Genomic DNA, 23740 nt, shown 5'->3' with positions numbered 1-23740 from the left:
TCTGATAAGTATCTACAAATAGGAGTAAGTATGAATACTGCGAAGTCACAAGTCCCCTTCTTTAATTTACACGGTAGTTATGTGCCTGATAGCGTCTGTCTAGGTGATGGGTTCAGCATTGCTTCGGAATCCTGAACCAAACTTCGAATTACTTATGCTACTCTGGTTACATTGCAGCTTAATCTGGAACGAGAAACCCCTTCTTGAATATAATAGTTTGGCTCTCCCGCATATTCTATATTTAACCCCATTTTGGGACATTTTTACTTAGCTGATAGGCGAGTGTTGCGAAAGTGTTATTTTAAGCATGCGTAAGTTGTTGCTTCAGGCCCCTCGGTGGTTCAAAAATAGGTACATCCCTAACCGTTTTGGTGTGGTCGACATGATTATTTTGTTTTCTTTTATTGTAATATATCGTTTTCTTTTTTTGTGTTTATAGTTGGGTAATAAATAACATTCATTCATTCATTATGGTTTAATGATTAAAGCATCACCGAAAGCTGGACTTGGAAGTTCAATACAATAGAATAAGCAATAAAAATAGCAAGTTATATTTATTGGGGTCTTATTTTATGAAATAAAAGACTTACAGATGTTAAATTAAACGATTATTAGGGAGTTTAGGGGTCCTATCCTCCAAAAATGGATTGTTCCCTCTCAAAATGAAATCTGTAATTTTAATGTAACTCATCTGTATTTTTAATCTGGTTCGAAATAAAATTGGTCCAATTTACAAGACAAAAATGCTCTAAATCGCTAAAAGGACAGCACTCTTTTCAACAGATAAGGGATCTGAAACATTTTAACGCACTAATGCTGGAACTCTTTGACACTGTTACAGGATAAAAGAAATACTTACCTCTTTGAGGGGTGATGGTGCGGTGAGGAGTAATTTGTTCAGTTCTTTTACTATCTGTGCTTTGGCATCCTTTTTTGTACGAGATTGAAAATCGGAGGCATCTGAAAGTCTGCGGCCATGGCCAGGCTATAACAAATAATTTTAATCAAAATCATGTGCAAAATTTTGTTGGGAAAAACAAAAATTTGCAGTTGGCAAGTTTACTCCCCATTAAATTGGCAGTTCATGCATTTTATCTGATTTCGTAAGTTTCTGATGTTGAATCCTAGTCACTCCAGAATCCGAGTCCCCTCATATCCACACCCTCTTCAATTGACGGTTCAAATAGTTGACATGATGTATTACGCTCTTTGGCAACATAAATAAATCAAATTTTTTATATCATTAAAAAAAATATCATAGTATCATTAACATACAAGAGGTCCAAATATGGTATTTAACATTTTCAGTAGGACGTTGCAATAATATAATCGGTTCTAAAAATGTCTACATGTGCTTCACTTTGTTCATTCGCCTCTATTAATAGATGAAGTTATTGTTATATTTACAGGAAAAACCAAAGACGTCAATTAACAAAACTTTAAAGGGGGGATGTATTTTTCAAAGCTAAGGAGGAGAATGAATTTACGAAAAAACACATTTACGAAAAAAAACGAAAATACTCCTCAGAAACGTATTTATCAAAATCTCTGGGGATTAAAAATCCAGATAGGGGAAGGGGGGATTTCTAAGCCCCCTTACCACTGAACTGATGTCATCGGGAAAACATATATCATTTAAATATGACAAGGAAAGTATACTAGCTCAAGTTGTGCTACAACTGTGACCCAAGTTTCCATTCAAACGATTTATTATGTACTAGATTTCAGAGAAAAAAAATTACTTGATTTACTTACGCTTTACAAGATGTTAGTAAAATTGCGCTTGTATCGGTTTCTACCGCGACAGTTTGGATGTTCTTGAAAAAGAGACAAGTCACCTTATAGAAACAGAATATACAAAAGGGAAGGTGAAATAATACGACAGATCAAAAATATGAAAAACGCTTGGTTTCATGCCACAAGATAAAATTTGTGTTTAGATGTTCATTTTTTTGCCGAAAAGATTTTTTTTTTCATTCCACTGCGTCACTGAATGGATTGTATTACTGAAAAACAAATAGTGCATACACTTGTTCTGGTTTTTTCTACTGCTTTTCTTAAACACTAGCTTTCAATGCATTGTTTTCTAGTAGTATGATACACGACAAATAAGAAACACAGCAAAATTCTATATGCCGGAACTGGGGATAGCCGACAAAATGAAACTCCAAGTAATATGGTCAAAAAAGTAAATGGTCAAAAAATACCGTTGAAGCTTTCAGTTTTCCATAGCTCGGTACCGATTAGGCATGCATCATGCATCTTCTTCCTCCAACTAGGACTTATATTGAATCCAACCCTTACATTAGCAATGAGAATTATTCCAAAAGATATTTTACAAATCTAGGGAGTAAACTTAGTAGGAAACATGTCACCTCACCCATAAATTGACACCACTGAGGCAGTTGTTTTCATTGCACTAGAGATATAGCTGTGAATGAGTGTTCAAGCAGTTGATTCCACTGATTTGTATTATATTTACACTCAAGAAATTACCATTTGAGCCAAATCAATATGGGGATTTTTACATAGGCTACATAGTGTTGATTATATAGCAACCCCGGGATTGACTCAGTATTGCTATCGCTGATTTTCATAAGCTTTTCCAAAAACTATGTTGGATACTACTGATTCCAACAGTTCGAAAATTGTTTGATTTTTGAATTAAAATGGAATATTTGTGGGCATCAAGCCATGGTTAATAGTAGAAAAGGCCAAGACAGAGGGTCACATTGAGTGAGAGGCAACTCTGGCATTAACCGCTCTTTGTATTCGCTGTTCAAATTTTCATAGCCTTTTTTTTATTTCCGCTTCATTTTTGCAGTCTCTTGAAAGAAATGCGTTTGTATATCTGCAGAAGGGGGGGGGGGAGAGAAGTGATAAACAAACTGCTTTGGCAAATTGCCTTTTGCGGATCAAAAGGCTCGAACGATTTAAGCAAAGTTGTCCAATTGTATTCCAATAAGGACTTGCCTTACAAGTTCTATGACATAGGAGACATTTCAGCGTGAAACTGAGAGTACAGGGCATGACTTGAAAACCCTGTCAGGAATTCATTGTCTCCTGAAAGGGTTTCCAAGTGTAGCCCAGTACTTACTCTAGGTTTCACTTTTTAGAGTTTGATAAAATTACCAGGAGTATTTGCATTCAGGGGAAAAAAGTTGCATTTTGACTTTTCTGGACGAAAGAGCATTGAAGGGAAGAAAGTGAGCTTCAAGATGATGTGTCTTACAATTTCAAGTCTTATGCAGAGCAGATGGCAAAAAAAAAACAGTGTCACTGATAGTAGGTCTACAAGCCAGATTACATTGCGACAAACCTATGGCTTTCTCCTGTATTAAATAAAAAAAAACAAGTTATTTTAACGGAAAATAAGGAGCGGCATTAAAACTTAAAGTGAACACGGGGTTGCTTCCTCATCAACGCCCCGCTCTTTACGCTAAAGGTTTTTTTACTGTTTTAAAAAGTAGAGTTGAGAGAAAGAGTCAAACTTTAGTGTAAAGAGTGGGGCGTTGATGAGGAAGCAGCTCCCTTCATACACTAAGTAATTTCTGTTCGTTTTAAGTTTTAATGTCGCTCCTTATTTTCAGTTAAAAAAAAATGATTTTTATTATTTAATTCTCGTTAAGCACAATAGGACACTTAGAAAATATTTATGGGGGAGGGGCTGACTGGGACTCCTGGGCAAACTAACGGAAAACTTTAAAATTTATTTACAAATCAAACCTTTAAGTTTATTTTAGCTTCTTAAATGCAAGTTTTAAGTAGAAACTGTATACCAAGCAGATTAGACAAGATTCAAAAACAGAATGTATTTTCTTCATGGGGGGATTACCACTCCTCTCCCCCCCCCCCATGGGTGTACGCCTGACTTAGCTACTTTTTGCAATCTTTTGGAATTACTGTAAAATTAAAATACAGTTGTGGAATACACTTTAATAAACAGGGTTAAAAGCTGAAATTCCACAATACAAGCATTGATATATAATTATAACAGCAATATAAGAGTAAATGTGATAAAAAAAAGCAGTAAAAAAAAAGCATACTTTTACAAAATTTCAGTCAATATATGTGTAATCACTTACTGCAATGGATAGTAAATTAATACAAAGTATAAAGCACTTACTACAATAGAGTTTTCCATTTTATATTAATTTTTTTGCACAGTTTTTCAAATATGTTGCATTTACAACTGTAAAAACTTGACTGATTCGATGCCAATAGAAATTTTCCGATTTCTCCAGTTTTAAAATCTTCAGTTCTTAATTAATCAAAAGTAACCCGAGAGACTTAATTTTCATGGTAATGTCAAATAATGTCATTAAGATTTTCGATGCCCCAGTAATTTTCTTATCGAAATGCCCAACAATTTCCTATTTCCGGGATATACCCGTTCAAGGTTAGAAGCTTGCATTTAGCATATTCAGTTATATAAATATAAATGTTACGCTCTGTTTCTTTGCCTTTAAAAATAAAACAAATGTTATTGCTATTTTGGAGGAGGAACCAAACAGAAATACACTTCCTTTACTAAGTTCTGCAAAAACTGATACTATTTTTTATTTTGAAAAAAATAAGGGATTACAGTAACCAGCATAAACGAGGGGGCATATAACAAGAAGAAGGGGAAGCTAAACAACCAAGAGGGGGGAATAATCGGGCTGTTTCTATTTTTTCTGGAACAGAAAAGAAACAACTCTGCTAAAAACATAAATCTTGTTTTGGTTATATTTATCCTACTATTAGGAAAAAATGGTTGTTTTAAATGATTAGTTAAACTGTCAAACGCATAGCTGCTACGATAAAATAATCAACACTTTTTCAGTGAATACAATAATTGGCAGCATTTCAGCAAGAGCAACAATTGTGGAGTGGGAGAAAGGCAGTTTATCCCCTAGATTTTAGATATTTTTATTTTTACTAAAAATACCTTCCTTATTGGTCCAATTAGAAAAGCACAACTCCCCAGATTTTCAAAAAAAAACAAATTTTTGCCCTCGACCCTCCTCTATTTTTACTGAATTAGGTTCCCTGCATTTCAGAACTAAAATTCACAGGATAAACTGTTTGAACACTGATATTACGTGAACACATCTATAATCGTTTTGTAATTTTGAAATGACATTTTCAAACAATTCATGGTAAGGAACTGTAAGCAAGGAGTGGCGCAGCTCAATAATAAACAAGACTCTAGAAAACGGATTTCTGATATCAAAAGAATCAGCTCATTATGCTGATTTCAAATATATAATATTCATTAAGTTTATTGTTACTCATCTAAGGCTACGACCCTGCAAATACCTACTGGATTTTCGAAAAAGGGAGAAGCCCCTAAAAGTCAAAGAATCTTAAATCAAATCACACCATCAGTAGTGCCTTTAAAAACACCCATAATCACTTCTCAGGGTAAGGTGCAGTAGGGAACGTTTTCTAAAAGATGCAAGGTGCTTGCTACGCAATAGAGAATGTTTCTTCTTTGATGGTTTAAAAACCCGCGAGGACCAGATTAAAAATCTTCGGGGCCCCACCAAATCATATTTTCTTTGGTTGTTATGTTCAAAAACCTGTTAAGGTAAAAAATTTTCAGGGCCCCCTCAGTTAAGGGGATTCATGCTTAAAAACCTATGAAGGCCAGAAAAAAAACAGTCAGAACGTGGCGTTCTTAAAGCCCACTACTAGGGGACCTTCAAGACACCAGACCCTAGCAAGCAATTCCACAGGGTCCCTAGCAACCTTTTCAATCAGGGGATGCCCCTAAACTAGCATGAAGTGGTTTGGAACATTATTTGCCACTGGATTGACTATATCATCTTTACTGAGAAGTTTGTCATTATTCTAGACATTTAAATAAGTACTGCATGTACGTAAAAGCTAGCTCTGACAATGTTGGAGTGGGAGAAGGATTTATTGAAATTTGTTAAAACACTTAGCCTAAACATCCATCTATGCCCCAATCTGTGGATGCCAGGAGTTGTGCCGTTCTATATTCGTGCCAGAAGATGGGGGGATTCATCAATAAAAAAAAACAAAAAAAAAACAATTGTATAAACAAGAAAAACGAATAAAAATCCAGATACTCCATAATCGATTATGGACTCCCTGGTTTCTTAATGATGCTGCTTAAGATGGATATTGAGCCCTACTTCAAGGGCCTAAGTCTATGTGAAGGACTACCCCTTGTTCTTTACGCTAAAATCTTACAGTTCTTTTAGGTAAGCCTATGTTTCATTCAAATTCAGCAGCCCTAGTGTTTAGGCAATCTTTCTTAAAGAATTGTGATGAAAAGGAAAAGATTAAGCGTTGCGTTAAGAGCGAGGGTGGAGGATTGACATTATAGGGGGCCAATTTAAGAAAAGGGACCCAAGGGACACGAAATGGAGAAAGGACAACTAATAAAATGACTCCTTTTAAAAGTCAATAAAAGAAATCTGATTGAGTTACATAAGCTGAAAGTGACACACCTACATATATCTTTAGAAATTTTGAAATTTAAGGAATTTAGCGCTTAATGAAGAAACTTGATATGCAGTTGTTGGTACTAGGGGATTGGTACTAACGGGTAGTTGTTAGGTGCAAATTAAAAGGAATAGAAAAACGTAGATAAAAAAGACTGCCGATATTTGAGTTGAAAGAAACGCCAAGTTTAACTAATATTTTGCTCATTTCACGTATCTATTAATTACTTATGTTTTTTAAGTTTTTTTTTTTAAAGGGTGGAGATTAGGTTGATTTGCACTATTGTCAGAGCTTATTTAGTGACTTGAGAACAAGGAGTTCATCGATGTTTAAGTTCTTCGAATATTCTGAACATGAGCCAGTATTAAATATTACCCACAGTTTAGTATATATTAAGCCCTTTCTTCAATATCCAAGGAATAATATTTTTGCGATTTTTTTTTGCAAAATAAAGATAGAGTGTCAGGTACTCCTACGCAAAAATAGATTCTAACATCCACGAGGAGCGGCAACTCAGGAACATGTTGGGTGAAGGGGCCTTCTTTTAAAATCTAAGGACAGGACAAAAAATCTAGGGTTAGTAATCCCCCCTTCCGGTTGACGGACCTGGTGTCCATTATTTTGTTATTAAAATTCACAATTATCTAAATTTCTGCTTATTTAGAGCACCTACATGGCCATTATGGACTGCACTCCTATCAGAGAAGCCAGCGAGATCTTATGTCGGAAGGTTCCATTTTCGAATTGTTGCGTGTAGTGGCTGAACAATGGCCTTATTATTTTTACAAATTTTGTGGATTGTATTCCATGGATCCAAATTCGGTTTATCGACACAGAATTTATTCCGGTCACTCTTTTTTGCATTCAAAATACCCAGTTTATATATTTTTTTGGTATTCGTTGAATTAAGCTCACTTTTGAAAGAATTACAGGATTTAGTTATCCATAGCAAGCGTCTATATCCTTTTCTAAGGTCCGACAATTCTGAAGTCAACCACAATGAATAATTTTTGGGAGAGCTACGACTCACTGGAGTAGATTCATTGGAAGCTTTTTGTAATAAGGCTGTTAAAGCATGTACAGCTTTATCTATTTCTTCAGTATCCTTAGTAGGGAGGGGATATAAATAATCTAATTCGTTTAAAATAACCTTGCTAAAAACATTCCAGTTAGTTTTTTTGTAGTTATTATTGATGCTTTTACTAATTTCCACAATATCCGCCTCAAAAACTAGGTTAAACTTAATATACAAGTGGTCAGATAAAGATGGGGGGTCATTTGTCACTTCCCAGCTGTCAACAAATTTTAGTAAATTCGAACCAACTGCTGTGACATCGGGGCGGGAATATGAAAATTCATATGTTGGCATATTTGGGTCATTTAGCACTACTAATGATTTCCTGGCAACAAAATCCTCGATGGATTTACCTCTCAAATTAAAAAAAAAATATATTTTTAAGCCAGAGTGAGCTCTTGGTATTAAAATCTGTCCCCAAAACATAATTTGAATATTTTGTAAGACTCAATACTTGCTAAGCAACTATCTACTGAGCACAATACATGGATGAAACTACAATAGTCCTACTTTTAAGATTAACAGACACTATAACACCGTCAACGGAGTTACGACTACGACAAAAATGCCCATTCAAAATTCCCATGTGAGATACGACAAAACCGCTCCTAACAAAAGGGCAAAATGTGAGATACTATTTAAGAGAAATCTAAAATTGAAGCACTTCTAGTTGAGATACAACAAAATAGTCGATGGAGTCCTAAATCCACTTCCCGAGAAGTCGCAGATAAGACAAAACTACTCTCAGGGGACAATATAAGGTTTATATACAAAGACTGATCGTATAAACTTCGAAGGATTGGTAATCAGAAGTTTTAGTGTCCTTTTTGAGATTCAGAGTGATGATGGGGTGTGTGCATCTCCCTTACCAAACCTCGTATTTCCCCCTCCCACGTCCACCGTTTTCCTAAACATATCAAATTTTCAGGTAACTATTTTGGTCAACGTAATTGTAAGGTCGTGAAATTATGTCTTTGAGGATCACAGCCCCCCAGAGCCCTCAGGGCAAGGGTTGTAAGTTATGCCCTGGGGTGATAGTATAAACCTTGGAGGGGCCTCATTGGATTAGTAATCGGAAGTTATGATGCCCTTTTTAAAATTCAGAGTGATGAAGTGCTCCTCCCACCAAACCTTGTATCTTCCCGAAATGCATCTGATAGAAATTTTGAGATGACCATTTGTTGTAGAAATATCGAAAAGAGCTCACTCGATTGGAAATTGAAAGGGATGGTGCTCATTTGAACAGTCAAAAGCAATTGGAAGGCAACTAATTACTTCTCCCATGCCCACCATTTCCCTTGACACATCCAATCAAAATTTTGAGATAGCCATTTTGTTCAACATAGTTGAAAGATTCAGAAATTGTGTCATTCAGGGTGATCAAAGTGTGTTTATCCCCCCCCCCCTTACAGCTAGGATTTTCCCAAAATGCATCGAACACAAATTTTGATATAGATATTTGTTGTCTTAGAAACTTCTAAATGGTCTTATTAGATTGGAAATTGAAGTGGCTTTTGCACCTTTTAATAGTCAAAAGTGATTAGAGGGCAACTAACCTCCCTCTTGCGCCCACCATTTCCCCAAACACATCCAATCAAAATTCTGACACAACTATTTTGTTCAGTGTAGTTGAAAGGTCCGGATATTGTGTCTTTGAGGACGACAACCCCCCAGAGCATTCAAGGGAAGGGTTGTAAGTTATGCCCTGGGGGCAAATAAACTTTGTATAGAAAATGTTATCGTAGAAACTTTGGAATGGGCTCATTGGATTGGGAATAAGATGTTCTAGTACCCTTTTTAAGATTTCGAATGATCAGAGGGTGGATGCCCTATCTCAAACCTCGTATTTTTCCTGAAATGTTTCTGATAGAAATTCTGAGACGGCCATTTGTTGTCGTAGAAACTTCAAGAATAGCTCATCGATTGAAAATTGAAAGGGCTAGTGCTCTTTTGAATAGTCAAAAGTAATTGGAAGGCAACTAATCCCTCCTCTGATGTCCACCATTTCCCCAAACACATCCAATATAAATTTTTAGATAACCGTTTTGTTCAACCAAGTTGAAAGATCCGAAAATTATGTCTTTTAGGAGAGGGTGGAAAGCCCCTCCCCCCACACACACCTCGTATTTCCCCGAAATGCATCTGCTACAAATTTTGAGATGACCATTTGTTGTCGTAGAAACTTCTAAAAGGGTCCATTAGATTGAAAATTAAAGTGGCTAGTGCCCATTTTAATTGTCAAATTGAATAGAGGGCAACTAACCCCCCTCATAGGCCCACCTCTTATCCAAACACATCCAATAAAAATTTTGAGATAGTCATTTCGTTCAGCGTAGTTAAAAGGTCCAAAAATTATGTCTTTGGGGATGAAAGCCCCCAGAGCACTCAGAACAAGGGTTGTAAGTTATGCCCTGGGGGTAAATAAAATTTGTATGCATAGAGTTGTCCTAGAAACTTTGGAATGGACTCATTGAATTAGAAATAAGATGTTCTAGAGCTCTTTTTGAGATTCCGAGTGATCAGAGGTGGATACCTCCCCCCAACACTTCGTATTTACCTAAAAGGTATCTGTTAGAAATTCTAAGAAGCCATTTGTTGTCTTAGAAACTTCGAAAAGACCTCACTCGATTGGAAATTGAAAGGGCTAATGCTCGTTTTAATTATCGAAAGTAATTGAAGGGCAACTAGTTCATCCTCCCATGCCCACCATTTCTCCAGACACATCTAATCAAAATTTTGACATAGCCATTTTGTTCAGAATAGTTGGAATGCTCAAAAATTATGTCTTTGAGGAAGGAAACCCCCTCCATGGCCCACAGGTCAAGGGTTGTGAGTTATGACCTGGGAGCGTTTATATAAAAGATGTGATCACATAGACATCAAAGGGTGCGCATTGGATTGAAAATAATAAAACTCTAGTGCCCTCTTTAGGATTCAGATTGATGGGAGGGTGAATACCCCCCCCCCCACCACCTCGTATTTTTCTGAAATGCATCTGATACAAATTTTGAGATGGCCATTTGTTGTCATAGAAATTTCGAAAAGGGATTTTATATTGGATATCAAAGTGGCTAGTGCCAATTTTAACAGTCAAAAGCGATTAGAGGGCAACTAACTCCCCTCTGACGCCCACCATTTCCCCGAACACATCCAGTCAAAATTTTTAGATAGGCATTTCATTCAGTGTAGTTAAAAGGTCCGAAAATTATGTCTTTAAGGATGACAATCCCCCACAGAATTCAGTGCAAGGGTTGTAAGCGATGACCTGGGGGCACATGAAGTTTGCATAGATAGGGTGGTCGTAAAAACTGTGGAACGGACTCATTGGATTGGAAATAAGATTTTCTATGGTCCTTTTTCAGATTCAGAGGGTGAATAAACCCTGCCACACACACCCCCCACACACCTCGTATTTCTTGAAGTGTATCTGATAGAATTTCTTAGATTGGCATTTGTTGCCTTAGAAACTTCTAATTTGATTGAAAATTGAAAGTGCTGGTTCTGTTTTTAATTGTCAAAAGTAATTAGAAGGCAACTAATCCCCTCCCCACACCCACCATCTCCTAAAACACATCCAATAAAAATTTTGAGATAGCCGTTTGTTCAACGTGGTTGAACGGTCGGGAAAAAAATATTCCAGAATACAAATGTGCAATAATATAATAAAATTTAGATTCCAGGACAGATCAGTAAGATCAGTGTGCCATCCATCAAATGCAAAATTTTATTGTTTTTTAAAAGCTTGTGTTTTTTCGTCTTGTGTGTTTTACTTTTAGATTATAGCTATTTGTTGTCAATTTTATATTTTTTTTTCAGATAGTTGCTCTTACGAGTTGAATTACTTTGTGCTCTATGTCCCTCCTCTTTTGTTGGGAATTCTCAAAAACAATCAGCTATAACACTTACGTTGCAATTCAATGTCTTGAATATACTTTAAGTGAATTTCAATCTTTTTTTCAACTTTTACAGCCAAGTATCATTAGAAATGAAATCAGATAAGGTGGGTAAAATGAAAAGGGGAAACTTAGGCATTCGTATGCTTTGAATATTGAATCAAAGGGGTTGTTTCTTAAAGTAAACCAGGTGAAAAATAGACAAAATAAAAAACAAATGGAATAAAAAATAGTGTTGAACGTTAAAATATTCTGATCCTCAGTCGTAACGTTCTATAGTAGGAGAAAAATAAGTTTTGACCAGGAAAAAATTGGTACAGAAATGGTTTCTTCACCATCCGGACCGGAAAAAAATGCTAAACAACATATCAAAAATCTAAATCTCTAGCTCGATGCGAAATTGTTTTTTTTTCAATGTTTTTTTTTTTATTTTCTCAAAAACCGGGAAAAAAATTAAAAACGTAAACTATAATGTTTTACGCATCTTTTTAGATCAGCTTTTGGCTCTGAATTCATTTCTGATACTCATTTCGTTACCTGACCAAAAGAAAAATATTTATCAGCAAAAAAAAAAAAAAAAAATGGGGAAAAAAAACTGTGTCTTTGGGGAAAAAAATTCTTACCAGCGTTGTAGTCTATTTGGCAATGTAAACGAAAGGCTCAGAAAAAAAAAAGACTAAACAACAATAAACAGGAATGACGAAACACCTCAGCACCAAACACCATGAGACAAGGTAGGTTCTAACTTAATGTGTTCAGAGAAAAGCTTTTATCTTATTGTTCAAATATATAAAAATTGCACATCATTAAAATATAGGAACTAGATTTTTCATCATCACAGTTAACTGTTATTCTTCTTCACTAAGTTCTTCTTCTTGAAACTTCGAATTGTTGCACGAGCTTCCCTTACAGGTACGGCAGGCTATAGTACACTCAAGTCCGTTTTTCTTACAGGTACACTTTTCACTATCACAGCCGTCAATACGACACGAGCATTTGATAATTTTCAGCAGCTGAGACGGAGCGGCAGGGAAATCTGCTTTTATTGGCGCAAAAACTTCGTTATCCTTCAGTTTCCATCCCAGGCATAAAGGGTCTACTGGGCTCCCGAGCCAGATTTGAACTTGGCAGTAGACACGTAGCGAGTGGTACTTCGCTGCTACCTGAGTCGGTGGCAGTTCTTGTGGATGCACGAAAGTGGTGGCAGTGCCCACTTTTCTGTGAAAGATTATCTTTCTGGCAGTGTCCAGGTTCGAAACATCAGGGCAACCGTACAGTATCAACAATGCTCGCTCTCCTGCTGCCACAATATCGTCAAGCGATGCGAGCTTGTCGCCAAATATAGCAGCGCTGTCCCTGAAACTCTTGTTGGAAAGTAGCAGCTGAACGGCTTTGCCCTTTCCTATTCCGTAAAGGTGAGAGGTTGTGTCACAACCCAGCACGGCATGACAGAACGGTATCAGATTGCTGATATCTGTTCCTAGCTTCTGCTTCATCTCACTAATATCCCAAGCTGAACTAGTACCGCCAAACTTAGCTTCAGGTGAGAAATATAAACGCCCGGAACGCGAATCTGATCGACTGACCAGAAGAACCAAGATGTCAGTATCATCAGCAACCACGATTGTGTCTGTAAGACTAGCAGCTTCTACGGCTTTTTCTACAATCAGAACGTCGGCGTCTCCTTCCGAGTGGAAAATTCGGAAACCAACGGCTTCCAAATGGTTGCCGAGCAGCTTCAGGAAACGTCCTTTGTTTGTCTTACATGAAAGAAACTCTTCTTTCTTCATGCAGAGGGTCATCTCTTCGGTGAAAAATACTTGGCGGCCAACCATCCTTGCTCGACGTAAATGGGTAGCATCTTTGATTGCTGGACCACCTTCATATCCGTCAAACACAACGATCGCACTAGGGTACCTTGCTTGTACGTAATGGACGTATGAAGCAAAGATGACCTTGAAGGTTGACCCTACCTTCCATGGAACTTGATGTAGAAGAGAACCACCATCCAAGACGTTGTTACACGCAGAAGCAGGTCTTGAGGGTGACTGAGTCTCAATCCCGCAAGCCAGAAAGATCACTTTTGCAAGCTCTGGCTTATTTGCTTTTCTCATAAGGCCATCGCTTTCGAAAAGAGAAGGAGGAATCGTACAAAGTTCGTACTTGAAGTGTTCTTCTCGGAGGTCAGTTCGTTGGGCTACTATTATAAACCGCTGGAAAAGGAGCGCCGGATCTATGTGTGCTACCACAGAGGACCCCGCCTTTTTGGCATTCATTAGGGTCACTTGGTCTTTTTTCTTGATGACTTGCTCCTTCAAGGTTTTTCCCGTCATCTTACTTAGAATCAACTTTCCAGCCACATCGGCCTCGTCAACATTAACATCTTGGGAAGAAGTTATGCCGTTGGCAATATTTCTAAGCTGATTGTCACCTCTGAACGGAGAAGATTCTCCGAAGTATCCGACGAGCTTCTGGGTATCGTCGAAGTCACGCTCCTTTCTACTGGAACTCATGTCGCGGTGCTGCTCACTTGTCGAGTAACCAATTTTTGTCAAATTTTGCATCAAGAGGTTTATCTCCAGGCATGCTGGTCTTGACAGAACCCAAATGGCTCTCTGCTGTTCTGTCATCCCACCTCCAGTTGTAAGACCGCCCGATGTTTTCAGACTTCTCATATACTCCTGCTCGATGACAAGATCTGCCGAGAGCCCAGCCCAGCGTCGCTCTGATCTTCTAATGGTGTGACCTCCCTGTTCAAATGCTTCGAAAATTGGTGGGTGACTAGTTTGAAGCTTAGCCATCTCTTGCTGGTATATCCAGACCGACTTGACATAGAGGTTATGTCCAGATGCTGCTAGAAACGGAAGCATCTCTACTGCAGATTGTAGGTGCAAATCCCACAGGCCTAGTCTCTCGGCACGTATGAACTTAAGCAGTATCCCAACCATGTCAAGATACTGAAACCAGAGCTTCGCAGTTCTCTGAGTCAGCAGGTCTTGGCGTCTCTGATTGAGAAAGTTTTCAAGTTGCTTGAGCTGGGGATCATGACTGAGATCTTCGGATGGGAGGTATCCATCCAGTACGTTAGTGAAGACAGTAGACATGTCTAGAGACGTCAACGTCGCTTGCTCTTCTTCGAGGAGATGAGCATATATGGCCGAACTCACAAGAATGTGAGCTCGAACAGCTCTAGAAATCGCTTTTCCAGAAAGAATGTGCGGCACTGCACCAGTCGCGTATACCAATTCCAGAACCACTTTCAGACCAGAACCTTCCATGAGGTGTCCTATGCATCCGACAAAACTCATCATCAAATGAAAACCGCTTAACTTGAGAATATTACTACTCAGCTCATTCGTCGTGTCGGACTTGAGGATCTTCATAGACTTCCAACAGAGCGGCTGGTCAAATGTGAGAACGGGTGTGAATCCGTAGGTTCTGCCTTGCGAAGCTACAAAGCGCAAAGTTGAGTAAAGGCAGGATTCGTTGCTAGACGGGAGGTCAATCATGGGCAAAAAAAAGACGCTTGCCTTGCTGCGAAGGTTTCCCGTTTCATGATGTATTTGGTTAGAGAAAACTGACTGCATGAATCCATTCCAGCTCGGCCTTGGGACATTCAGGAGCCCGGTAGCTAACCAGAGCGGATCGAGTGAGGCATACGGGTCGTTGACATTTTTGCCAGGGATCTTCTCATACTGCATCTTTGAAAGCACTGTCTCACTTAAGCGGTAAGGGTAGATGGGAATTTTTCCTTTTTGCTCTACTTCATCTAAGGAAACTTCAACTCTCGGAATGGGCGATCGGCTGTTAATGAGAGGAGGCGTGACTGTTGCTAGCAGAGCTATCCCATGGTAAGTGTTTCTTCCGTCCATCGTGCAAACATCGTGATCTGCATTATCAGCTACATGCTGCACAGCATTTGCGGAGGTAACTCCTGCAAGGCTAGATTCATCATGGACTGATGCACAGCGTTTAAATTTCTGGACTTCAGCATAGGAGGAGCAGAATCCATGGCTGTGTAAAGTGTCAATAAGAAATCTGGACTTGAAATGGTGATCCAGTTGTACTGCTAAGCCTAGTTGCAGTGGACAAATGAGGGCACGCGGGCGAGCTGCTTGAACGATGGAATTGCCAATGGCAAGCACTTTGAAGGAAATGTCGGTTCCTACGAATATTTCATCTAAGAACACCATTAGGCTATCAGGTAGAGAGCCTTCCAGCTGTTCTCCAGAAGAAATCTGCTTTGCGGTCATATATGACTCCTTCTATGCTGGCAGTCCTTTGATATCACTTTTGATAATCTTTGCTGATGCTCTAATAAGCTTGATTTTCTCACTCTCTTCGTTATCGGTTTTGTCCAAGTAATAAAAATTCTGGAGTATCGCTGATGCTTTTTCTTTGAATGTCACCACGTCAGCCTTACCGTCAATAGTTGCAAATACTAGCTGGTCACTGAAATATTCCAGAAGCTTGCTCTTCAAGTACTTGTTATAGTACGGTTCAAGGTCTGTCCCATTCAAAAGCTCTCCCATTTTAACAACAAGTTCACTGACTGTATACTGTTCTTCGTCATTTTCTTCGAAAAAAGTAGCCAGCTTCAAAAACGCCTGATATCTTTCATCGTTACCTGGCCTCCCCCTTTTTGGACGTTTTTTATCTGGCTCAGTGTCTTCGAGTATTCCAAAAAGTTCTTGCGTCGCAAATCTTTCTGGAAGGCTCTTATTTAATCGAAACATAGAAGAACAGGCTGCGTGATAAATGGCGTCAACTGCGTGCAGGTCTGACACTGCACATATTCGGCGGAAAACGTTATTTGACAAATCATCATCACGGCTTTTGCACACTGCCTTTATACTCTCTTCAAAGTCTTTAGTCCGAACCTTGTACCACTCGTGTCCTTTTCTGTGGGTAGTGTGGAGATTTATCCTTGTAGTGCAGAAAAAGCGACACTCTTGGAAGTTGAAACTTGGAGTCCGTGATCGGAGTACCACTTTTTCTGCTTCCGTCTTTTCTTGCAAGGTTCGTCGTCTCTCATTCTCAATTTTCGACAGGTATATTTTGTTTGTGAAAGTCTTTCTGCAAGCAACATGGACTTGGTTCCCTGCCTCGACAGAGATGCTGGTACCTCTCGTTTTGCTAGCTTCATTGATCGCCGTAGCTCCTTTTTCTGCCAGTACCGACGATTCTGAGGTGTCTATTGGACGTTCACAAAGGGGACATAAAACTGCGGTCTCAGCCATCTAAAAAAGAGAACTGGGAATAAGTGAGCTGTCGGTGAATGTTACAACGAAAACCCTCATTCTGAACCGAAAAATTCGTGCTCCTCTTCGAAAAATACCCCGTGATCGTGTGTCGCTTGATTTTTTTTTTTTTTTTTTTTACTTCATACAAAAACAAAAACAAAACATAAAAAAGAATTAAATGATTAAACGACAATAATTCTATGTAATTTTAGGCATTGCTTTAAGATATTTAATATCAATATTCCCAAATTTTTCGCCTTAATACAATTAGCATAGGTAGCAGTAGGAGTAATACCAGTAGTAATAGTAGCAGTAGAATTAATATAGTAGCTGTTGGAGCAGTTTCATTGTCACGGCCAGCAGTGATTGTAGCAGTACTAATGAGTAGAAGCAGTGGCATTAGAATGCAAACATTATTTTTTGGTTGACACCCTTTTCATCTCAATACTCTTAGCCTTACATTTAGTTAAAATGAAAATAGTAGTTTGAGTAGTTTAGTAGCAGCGGTAATAGTGTAGTAGTAAAAGTAACAGTGTTAGTAATAGTATGTACATTTTACCTTTTGGTCAATTGATTTTCCCCTTTAATCATTCTCTAAAAGCTCCTGTGTAATACCCAACTCTGTTTCTCAGATACGCCCTTTCGACAATCTGCAGGCACATAGTATGTTTTAGTTTAGTTCAATTTCTCTTCAACATTATGTGTAATTTTCAATTTCATACCTTTAAACTTAATAGTACTGGTATGATAGCAGAAGTAATAGTAGTAGGAGCAGCAGTAGCAGTAATTGTGTTGTAATAGTAGTACTAAGAACAGTAGAAGCAAAACTATTAATAGCAGTAGTAGCGGGTATAAGTTGTTTTTTGATCATTCGAATATCCCACTTCTAATGCTCTTGTATCACCAATCTGTATGCACATAGTATGTTTTGATTTAGATCAACTGTCCCCTCTATATTTGCTCAGATGTTCATTTTAATATCTTCAGCCTTGGTAGTATTCGCTACAGATGCAGTTGTTTTAGTGGTAGTAAAATTAGTAGTAGTAGCAGTTATAGTAGCAGTAGTATCGTACAAATATTTCGTTTAATGGTCAATTGACCATCTCCCTTATCTTTTCCCGAGCTCTCCAAGATATAATACTCAGTCATTCTTGGTTTAAACCCATTTGAAAACCCATATGCATTTAACGTGTTTTGATTTAATGCAACAACCCCTTCAACATTCTTTGAAAGGCTCACCTGAATGGCCTTCGTGTTTTGGGAAAGTGAAGGTTAAACATGCCCAATATTATTAATTAAAAGTACTATATGTGAACAATGAATAAATTGCCTAACTTATAGCCCTTTGAGGGCTGGAGGGGGGATAAAATCTCCTAAGGTACAATAATGGTACCTTAAACAATTTTGAACAAAGCTGCTGCCAAAAAGTTTGATTGGGTGTATTTTTGGAAATGATGAGCGTGGGGGGAGGGGAGGTCTTGTTTCCCTCCAATAACTTTGACTACTTAAAAAGACACTAGATCATCTGATCTTCAATCAAGTTAGCCCATTTGGAATTTTATGCGGCCACCCCCAAGACTCGGAAGGATCGTTTCAACCCCGAAGGCTTTAGTGTAGGGGTACCTTTACTATGAACATTTCGAACATAGTGGCTGTTTCTAAATTTTTACCAGATTAATTTATTGAAAAGACAACACGGTGAGCCAGTTACCCTCTATCTGTCTTTGTGTGTTCGCCTATCTAACTTTGTGTGTCTCTCTCTCTCTCTCTCTCTCTCTCTCTCTCTCTCTCTCTCTCTCTTTCTCTCTCTCTCTCTCTCTCTTTCTTTCTCTCTCTCTCTCTCTCTCTCTTCTCTCTCTCTCTCTCTCTCTCTCTCTCTCTCTCTCTCTTTGCGTGTGTGCCTTCTTTTGTGTGTCTGCATATGTTTTAGTCTCTGTGTCTGCCTTTTTTGTCTCTCTTTATATGCCTGTGTACCTGACTCTGTGTTTTTGTGTCTATCTTCGTCTCTGTGTCTGTCTTTGTGTGTTCTTGTGTCTGACTCTAAGTGCTTGTGTGTGTTCTTGCGTGTTCGTGTGTCTGAGTCGGTGTTTTTGTCTCTCTCTCTGTGTCTGTGTTTCTGACTTATTGTTGTCTGTTTCTCTCTCTTTGTGTCTGACTCTATGTTTATGTGTTTGTTTTTGTCTCTGTGTTTGTGTGTGTAACTCCGTGTGTTTATGTCTCTGTGTGTGTCTTTAGGCGTTCGTGTGTCTGACTCTGTGTGTTTGTGCGCGTTTTTCTCTCTCTCTCTCTCTCTCTCTCTCTCTCTCTCTCTCTCTCTCTCTCTCTCTCTCTCTCTCTCTCTCTCTCTCTCTCTCTCTCTCTCTCTCTCTATCTGCCTGTGTGTCTGACTTTGATTTTTTGTGCGTCTGTTTTGTCTCAATGCCTGTCTTTTTGTGCTCATGTGTCTGACTCTGTGTGTTTGTGTGTGTGTTTTTTGTTTCGCTCTCCCTTTTTAGAAGGTAATTTCTCTATGTTTGAGATGGTTTTAATTTACAGGGGAAAATATAGAAAACCACTGGTTGTATGGAATAAGGAAAAGACTTACTCAAGAAAATGCTTTAAATTCTATGCCCTTTTTAACAATAAAGGGAAATTTTGCTAAATCACTGGAAATAAGGAGAAGGTGGCAAGGCATTGCCACAGAGTATGACGATCTGACAGTGAAATGGAAAGTTCGCTTTTGAAATAAAAACATGATCAATTTCACTTTATAGGGTTGTTTTTGTTGAAAAATGGTTGTAAATGCTTTAGGAATGATGGTATGTTCCAGGGGGTGCCAAAGGTCGGCCATAAAGTGCCATAGTGGCGTGAGCTGCCTCGGATGATCACGTTCTTCTATTACGTTCTAACAACGAAATGGAAAGACCTGCTGTTCAAATAAAAAAAATATTCAATTTTAGTCTACAGGATTATTTTTTGTAGCAAATTGGTTGAAAGTGTCTTAGGAATAATAATGTGTGTTACAGGGTGCCAAAGAACAGCCAAAGAGTGCCACGGTGGCGTTAACTGCCTTCGATTATCACATTCTAACAATGAAATGGAAAGATCCACTTTTCAGATAAAAACAATGGTCAATTTTAGTTTATAAGGTAATTTTTGTCGGAAATGCATTAGGAATGATAGTTTGAGCCAGAGAGTGCCACAGGCCAGTCGTATGTGCTACGATGGCGTGAGGTTCCTTGGATAATCACATTCTAATAATGAAGTTGAAAGTTCCACTGATAAACTAAGCAATAGTCAATTTTTGATTATAGGGTTATTTTGTAGGAGAATCTTTGAAAATTTCTTAGGAATGATAGTGTGTGCCAGAGAGTGCCCTGGTCCAGCCATAGTTTGCAATGGTGGTGTGGAAAACAGCTTGAAAACAGATTGAAATTGTTGACAATATTTTACAGGCTGTCAATGATCTTAATTATGTTTAAAAAAATCATTTTTCATAGATGGACCTGGTGATGCAGGTAAAACATTTGTTTATAAGACCTTGTACCACATTCTGTGCGGAAAGAACGTAAAGTAAAATGTATGGCTTACATGGGAATAGCAGCAACTTTATTTCCATTAGGACTAACAGCACACAAAACCTTTGGCTTGAAAGTTCCACTTTCCTTAGATTTTGTTACTCCAGGTTTAGTACTGTTAGTGCAGACTTAGTACTCCAGGTTTTAATAATGGAAGGTTAAACGTGACAATTTCTATCTTGAAAAGACAAATTACCTTAAAAATTTTGCTACCTCCTGAAAATGAACAAAGAACATGTAACGAAGTGGGCAAGAAAGCCCCAGCAACTACCAACAAAACGCCTTGATGGTAGAGTGATATTTTTTTTTTAGATTAATTAAACGAATAATAACTGTGATATATATTACATCATTGACATTTCAGGACACAAGAACGATCTAAATAATTCAAGACTTTCAGAAAAAATTCCTATTTTTCCCCGTGTGGCTGTAACAAGCCTGTGGTGCCATTCTGGCACCACAGGACGACGAGACTGACGATGAAAATCCATATATAGAAGCTTACCACGTGCCGAGTGCTGGGACCTTTTATTGTTTGTGTTCTGTGTTGGACCTTTCTTGTGTTTTTTGTGTGTTTGTGTCTATCTTTGTCTCTGTGTCTGTATTTGTGTCTTCTTGTGTCTGACTCTATGTGCTTTTGTGTGTTCTTGCGTGTTCGTGTGTCTTAGTCAGTGTTTTTGTTTCTCTCTCTTTGTCTGTGTTTCTGACTTATTGTTGTCTGTCTCTCTCTGTGTGTCTGACTCTAGCTTCAGAAGATGTTGAGGCCTTTTTGGCTATAGTTATTCTGAGAATCAATCCTCTTTTTGAGGGGGGGTCATTATTTTGTATTGATTACGAACAGATCTTAACTTATACTTTGTAAAAAAAATTGAGCTACTAAAAGATGAGCTATTGAGCTAAGTAAAAGATGCACTGAAAGCTGTACTGTTACTGCTGAAAATTGTGTTTAAATTGTCATCTATAACTCAAATCTTCAGAAGGAACAGGAAACAGACCGAGGATCTGAAAGGAATAGAATAAATCAACAAAATTCAATGAATTTACCATGCTGACCTAAAATTAAGGAAAAGTAACTGTAAAACAATAAAAAAAAAATAACAAGAATCATGATTCTGAGAATTGATAATAAAACAGTTTTACCCCAAGAATCCCTAAGAATATAAAGGAAATATTTTTTCCTTTCTTTGAGGTATCCACATTGGCCATCAGTCGAAATAAAATACACAGGATTTCACCGATATAATGTTTAAGAACTTTTTAGGATTGCCTACATTCTGTCAAGTATACATTAGAGATGCCAAACAGGGGGTCAAACAACAAAGTTGATGTTTTATGACCTTTTATAGCCTCTTACTTGACTTATTTTAAATGACGAGAATTAACGGTGCCAAGCTAAGTGTATACTGACTGGCGTTGTGCCAAAATTTTACAACCTTCATTGTAAGAAAACTGAAAAAGTTATTATCATTGCTATTATCTGGTGCTTAGGGTTGTTGCACCAGAGGCGAAGATATGTCCAAATAATTGAGAGAATAGATTGACAAGGTTTTGATCATGGTGAGCAGCCTATTGATGAGCAAAAATTAAAAGGGTAAGTTCATCAACATCCCGTGGATTATAATCCTTCAATTAAACCTTAGATATTGAAAAAATAGCGTAATATTTACTAATTAATTCACGTGCAGAGCTACTCAAAAATAAATTTGAGGGTAGATACGTAAATTGACAAACGTGATATATATAATAATATTACAATAATAATAAAAGAAATAAAAGGGGGGCAAAAGAGCCAAAAAGCAAAACAAACTCTTTCAACAATTTACTCGGTAAACAATATGACAGCCATACAGTAGCTCCCCTACCACTCTACTCTCTGCCACCTGACCTCCCTACCACCCCTTCTCCTTACTACCCTCTATCATATCAAACAATCCAAATCAACTTTCAAAATGACTATCCTATCTCCTGTTCTGTCTTATTTTAATTATGTATCCTTTTTTTGCTAACAGAAATGATCAAAGGCTGGAGCTTTAGGACGGATAGGTTCTCTACTTTTTTTTGTCGAGATGAGGCCGAGTTTGCAGGATCCTGGTTTTTACTTTTGCATCTTGTATTACGACAACTGGAAATTCAATTGAAGGTCCATCCAAAGATCCCGATGTTTTTCGAAAAATTTTGCTGACATTAGAGACAAAAATAAAAACAAAATTTGTCTGAATATATTCCTTGTTTTCAATGTAGAGGAAAAAATTCCCAATTTCTTTCATAATGTGGGGCAAAATCCAATTTTTCTATTGTTAATATTAATTTTCCTTTGAATAATGCAAAACAAAGTAATACTTTAATAAGACAGCAGAAACATAATAAAAAGGGCTGTTTATCACTAATAATAATCAAGGTTGTGATATTTCAACTACACATCCAGAAACCTTTATCAACACATACAAAAAAAAACGAAAAAAAAAAAAACAGAAGAATAAAAATTGGTAAAAATTCATTTAAAAAGGGAACAAATGAACAAGAAGCAATCAATAACATGAAATAAAAGTGAATATCAAAAGATTCGTGGCATTTATCAAATGGAGTAATTTTATTTCGATCGATTTATAGTTTACCTTGGGCATATTTAAATAAATAGAATTTTGTTTTGCTAGGTTTCTATCTGTTAAGCACTCAACTGTAGCATATTTTTGGGATTGCGATATAAAGTTGAATATATTCTCTTTATAAGACGGCCTATTTATCCTGCTTTGTCATTTTGTTGCCTTATTGCATGAGCTTGCTGCCCTTCCTCCAGGGACTTCGGAGAATTAATTCGTCCTCAAAGACACAGTTATTAGAGTTTTTGACTATACAGAACAAAATGGCTATCTAAATATTTTATACTGTGACTTTGGGGAAAAACGGAGAGTAGGAAGGGTGGTAGTTGCCCTCCGATTTCTTAGTAACTTAGAAAGGGCACTAGAACTTTTAACTTCTGTTATAATGAGCGCTATTGTGATATTTTAGGACCACTGGGCTGACACGATCACCTCTGGGAAAAAAATAAACGCGCGTCTGTTATCTTTCATCTGCCATAAAATTCCTCATTTTTCAAGATAGAAGCTTGAAACCTCTACAGTAGGGTTCTCTGACAGGTTGAATCTGAGGGTGTGACTTTTGGGGGTATTTCTCCCTGCTTTTGAAAATAAGGCATCTCAGGATCGTAACTTTTGATGGGTAACTTTATACTTGATTAAACTTGTCTATTTAAAATCAGCCAACATTCTTAAACAAAATTAAGGAATAATTCGATATGAAAGGCTTAGAATTAAATTGGAAGAAAACAGTAATTGCATGCACTACATATAAGAAGTAACATGATTGTTCTCCGATATCTGATTCCAAATCTTTCGTAAAGGCAAACTGTTTTATGCTTCTGTTAACAGCTAGAGGGATTCTTAGATAATGCTACTACTACTAATAACAACTCACTGCAGCACCAAGACGTCTGAGAACAACACAGCTGCGCACTCT

This window comes from Artemia franciscana, chromosome 7 (genome assembly GCF_032884065.1).
Source record: "Artemia franciscana chromosome 7, ASM3288406v1, whole genome shotgun sequence".
Taxonomy (NCBI): domain Eukaryota; kingdom Metazoa; phylum Arthropoda; class Branchiopoda; order Anostraca; family Artemiidae; genus Artemia; species Artemia franciscana.
This window is presented reverse-complemented; position numbering follows the sequence as displayed.